This window comes from Lasioglossum baleicum, chromosome 4, assembly GCF_051020765.1.
Source record: "Lasioglossum baleicum chromosome 4, iyLasBale1, whole genome shotgun sequence".
NCBI lineage: Eukaryota > Metazoa > Arthropoda > Insecta > Hymenoptera > Halictidae > Lasioglossum > Lasioglossum baleicum.
Genome location: NC_134932.1, coordinates 11,723,730 through 11,729,380, shown reverse-complemented (window position 1 = coordinate 11,729,380; position 5,651 = coordinate 11,723,730).

Sequence of the window (5,651 nt, the reverse complement as noted above, 5' to 3'; positions counted from 1 at the left end):
CAGTTTCCATAGACACTTCCCTCTGTACAGGTCCACACTGTTCGCGTGTGCCCGTGATCGTGTACGTGTACATATAGACGGTAGGTAAGCTACGAGGACCAGATTCCTCGACAGCGAGCGGAATGGAAGCGCAACGACGGCTGCGTCGGGGGTTGGAGGAGGTTTGGGGCGGTTGGAATGGGGTTTGGGGCTGGGAGTGACGCGGGGCTAACCGAGCGGAATCACGAGCTCCCAGGAATCGAATCCATGCGTCACCCGGCCCTGCCAACACCATTTGCAGCCGCCACCGGGTTCCACGGACCTTGAGCTCCGGGGGCAGACCGAGCGGAAACGCTCCCCGCCGCGGATTAAAGATCGCTGCCTTCGAACGAGAACTCCGAGCAACCACCGCGAGCAACCGGAACACGTTTTTCGGACCGTTGTTGGTTCTTCTCGGACGGCCTCGATGGAATCGCGACACGGGCTTCGTTTTAAGGACGCTTTCTCCGAGGAATCGGCCCCATTTCCTCCGCTGATATTGACGAAGCTCGCTGCTGCCTTATTGGGCGGGAAGAAGTCGTTGGTTATACTTCCACGCGGGACCTTGATCCATCTGCATCGGAAATGAGTGAGAAATGATGCCTCGAATTCATTTTTAATCATTCTTCTCTAATAATCTTTTCAGCCCTTTCCTTTTTCTAATAATCCTTTTCATTTTGTAAATTCAATGCCTTGTATTCATTTTTCGATTTGTTTTACAGATCCTACAAATGCACAAAGTAGAATTGTTATGAACAGGGACCAAAGGTAACAGGTATTCTAAAATTTTCTACGATAATATAATCATTAATAAAAAGTTTATTATTATTGTGATTTAATATAATGTACACAAAATATGAAGAAAAGAATTCGAAGAACAAAATGATTAGAAAATATTGATTTTTATACATTTTGGTTAGAAATAACTGTTATTAGTGTTCAAAAAATTGGATCCTCCTCGATAAAGAAAAATACGTCGATTGTTTAAAGCAGTTATCGATGAGAGAAGTTTATTTCGCTCGCTCATAACAGTTATCGATGAGAGAAATTTATTTCGATCACTCATAACAGTTATCGATGACCGAATTTCTTTTCACTTGTTCATAATAATTTAGTATAAAGATCCGCAGTGTAGTTCGAAATGAAGTCTGATCGAAATGAATTTCTCTCAACGATAACATTTACCAATAAGAAAAAAATTTTCGGTTACTTATAATCCTTATTTGTAACCAATACGATTTTAGTCAATGAAATACTTGTTATTCTATGACTTTTTTCTTTTCGGTTATAACAGTTATGGTTCCTGGTTATGACTAATATTCTAGTTCCTACTTTAGTTTGTAGATGCTCGGAAACTTACGATTCCCGTACAGTACATCTTGCAACAAAGTTCCGTTCCGTTCGCCAAGTGGCTAGCAAGCCTAAAGCACATTCAATCAGCGAGGCGCATTAAAATCAATATGGACGCGTCCCCGAAGTATCTATCGATCATCGGCGCATATTCGGGCCGGATCAATCGAGGACCGGAGCAGGTTCTCAGCAGGTTCTCAGATTAATGGCAGCCCGAAAACGGCGATCAGAAACGGTGGAATCCAGTGGAGTAGAGGAGAGTGGAGAGGAGGGAGAATGAGAGAGAGAGAGAGAGAGAGAGAGGAAGAGAGGAAAGCGAATCCTGGAGAGCCTACAAGAGCGGATTCCATCGCGGATGATGGCGAGAGGAGCCTAAGCAACGTCTCCGGGTCTCGGCGCCGCGTTTCCCGCGTAAATGATGGCGGCCAACATTATCTATTGTGCGGCCATTCCATTTAATATTGTATTCCATAACGCAAACAAAGGTAAAATGCGAATTAATGTACTCGATTTATCACGCTTTTGTTGCGCGGCGGGACGCGGCGCGAGCGAGCGAGCAACCCGGGGGTTGGTTTGGTTGGCTTCGTCTTGCAACCCCCTCCCCCCACCCATCAACCCCCTTTTTCGCGCACCCCATTCGACGCCACCAACGGCGGATGCGCCACTTCGCGGGCTTCGACACCGGGGGAGAAACCACCCCGGGAATATTCTTTTCCTCTCGCATGCTCTCAACGTATTTTTCTTCGGAAACTTTTTTCAACCCCCTACCTCTACTCCCTTCATCCCTCTTTCCTCCCTCTCACCCGCCCCTTCTTCTTCTTCTTTTTCCCAGCTCGTTTTGCCTCGAGAGAGATCCTCTGGTCGTGTACCAAGATACCTGAAGCGTTCTTTGAACGTTAACGTAACGACCGTTACCCTCTTCAACGAGTATTAACAATTGTTACCGCGAAGATTGCTGTTGTTGGTTCCACGGAAATCTCGTGGATAGGTTAGGGGATGCTGGCGATCTACGAAGTGGGGGATGAAACCGTTCTGATGTCTTCTTTTTAGATTTTCTGGGGTGAGTGTGCTGGAGAATGTTTTCAATGTGTTCTTCTTTGAACATGGTCTTTACAATTTAGGGGTGCGCCATATAAATACTTTTCAGATCTTTCGGGTCTTCAAGATTGATTTGTCCGTCTCTCTTTTTACAATAACTAGACTGCGGATTTTATGCATTTATGACAAAAATGGACAAGTACCATTTAAAGCAGTGGATATGTTAAAAATATTCAAGGACATCAAGGTATTAGTTTTAGTTTAATAGGATAATTGAAAGACGAATACCATTTTTATCTGCCTCTTGTGTTCTGCAATCAATGCGAACATTTTTTATTTTGCTTAAAGATCCACAGTCTAATAATAACATCTTCCTGTTGGTAAAATCAGGCTCTCTCTCTCTCTCTGAAATAAGAAAATTGTGAATTATTTTCTGCTGTTAATTAATTATGTAGTACTCCAGCGACTCCGCTTGCTGCCCCCCATATTACTTCCGTACATTCTCGGGCCGAAAATCGGGAACTGGGGGACCGTTCGCGAGGGTTAATGAAGATTGTATGACCCGGGCAATCTGCAGGAGGAACATAATAATTCAAGCGGAATACCTGGACCACTTATAAATGGCCGACGAAACGGACGAGGGATCGCACGCGAAAGAAAGATATCGAGGGTCGCGATTTCGAAGACGGCCGGAATTAATCGTTGCAGGAACTAACGCAGATCGCGAGGAATTCGACGATGGAACATTGCGCAGCCGCCTTTCCGGATTTAGGAGGCCCGCGATTTTTATGAAACCGGCGAATACGTGTGTCCGCGGGATCACGTATGTGTGTATGTGTCAGAGAGGGTGAAAGCCGGCTATGGTACCGCTCGAAAATCCAGGGGGATCATTTTTCTGCCGTGTCTGCGAGCGCTATGACCAAAGGGAATTGAGAACTGACAGATGGCGCTTCTTCATGCGTCCCTTCGCTTCCTCTTTGCTTCCCGCTCTTCGTACTTGTCGCAAAAATACTGGGAGACTTCTGAATTTCTCCTGGAACCACTTAATAACACGAGAATACCTTCCCGGTGAAAAATTATTTGGATCCTCTATTTAATTCTCCTCAGATTTGTAAGATTGTTAGCGTTTTCGTTTGGATTATTTTCGTGTTTGCATCGTCGACAGTTTGGGTAACCGGAAAGATTGTTAGAACGATTTCATTTGTAGAATGTTAGACAATTCACCGCTGACAAACTGTAACGAACGGATTAGTCGGAACTGTTTGTCTTAGTGCTAATATGAGCATGTATCGAATCCCCACCGACTCAGTACATATTAACATAGCTACACCAGGTCCGTTTGATACTTGGTATCATCGATCATCTATTAAGAACATAATGCACTGGCCAGAACTATTTTATCGTGATCAATTCAATGAACAGAAATCGAAACGTTCGGACTACAAATCACTGCAAACATAATCGTCGTAAATATTTGTTGAAGTTGGATATTTATTACGGAACGGGAGTATTTTCGTAGAAGAGCAACTTCGCAGGAAAAACGTCATTCAAAGCGCGCCGGCCAGTTTCCCACGGTAATTACACACGCGGAAAAGAAAAATTGCGACACAGATATAGTCGCTGGGGTAAAACTTTTCGCCGGAACTCTCCGCCGAATCCTGGAGTTCGTCGCATTCATCATTGTTCTTACCGACTATCCACCCCCGCGTCTTCCAACCCCGTTCTTCTCCACCACCGTGTTCCTCCGTCGTCCCTTCGATTTCTTTTGATACGTGTCGTCGTCGCTGCGACATCGTAAATTCGAAAACGCACGAAACGTCCCCGCTTAACCGCGAAACAAAAACGACGACCGGGGAAACCCGCGGATCCTGTTTCAAGTTGCGCGGCAGAGCGACGACGGTGCTCTCTTGCCCGAAGAAAGCGAAAAGTTCCGCCGATGTTTATCGGCTTTTGCCGCGGGCAGCTTCTGTTTCAGCTTGGTTGACGCAAACAGAAGAACCGGGCTCGCGATTTCGCTTCAAAACAGCCTGCGGTCCATTCCGTTTCAGAAAATATTCCGTTGGAATGAAATTCGGAGGAAATTCGAATATTTCGTCAGAATTTTTACTTTGTCTTTCAAGTGATAGGATTAGAAATACTCCTTGTTTCAATATCCTCAATGTATTCATAAAACTGCCCCAGACTAAGATCGGCAACCAGTAGGAATCTCTGTTTATCGGTGGCCAGCCACCCCCGTAACAAATATCCGCGCTGTCCAAAACAATCTCAGTTTTTCCGTGGACCTGATCGAGGGATCGAAGATCGAGCGATTGTTCGTCGGGGTGGCTCGAAGATCGAACTGTGTCAAGGATGACGGCAAGAAACGCGACTGGTACGGCTAAAAGAAAGAAACGATTCGAAGGATTGCTGGACGTCGATTTCGAGGGTGGGTCTCGAGAAGATCAGAGGGTTTTCGTGGCAGAGTGATCGGTGGCGGCCGTTAGTTTAATCATCGCGCATTAGCCGAACTACCCCTTGGCCCCGGGGCCTCGCCCACTTTCACCCTCGAATTCCGCGTTGTCCGTACACCGCCGCGCCGCCACTGTCAGCTTTGTTCCACTCTCATTTGTTTTATTCACCGGTCGCGATACGCGCCGCCGTTTGTCACCGGCCACTCTTCTCGCGTTTCCGGTCGCCCGCTTTGACCAATCGCGCTACGACCCTGCCATCCACCCCCGCTCGCTCGTGATTTTACCCTGTTTCGCCGACAAACCCAGCTTTCGCGGAATTTCCACCGCGCGAGTCCTCCCCGTCCTACCTGGCCGCCAATCTTCAATTCATGAAAAATTATTAACGATTTATTAAAATTGTATTTTAATTGTATTTAATGTAAATTGTATTTATACTCGGTCCGATAAGTGAGTTAAACACGAAAACTTTTTATAAAATAGTAAAATTAATCAACTATAACTCAATCGTCTCTTCAACCCTTAACGACTGAATCCTCTTCGTAAACACATCCCGCTCTTCCCCCATTAACTGCCACGCTCGTTTCACCCACCGCGGAACATTTGCAACCTACATTAACGATTAAATAAAAACCTGTAAATAAACGGGAGTGAAAAACGGGGCGCGCGTTCACCGACTTCATAATCGCGGGAACGCACGAATTCGGAAATATCCGACGGCCTGTTATATACTCGCGGCGTGTAAACAATTATAAACAGCTAACAACGGCGCGCTGGTCCGCGGCTCTGTATCAGAGA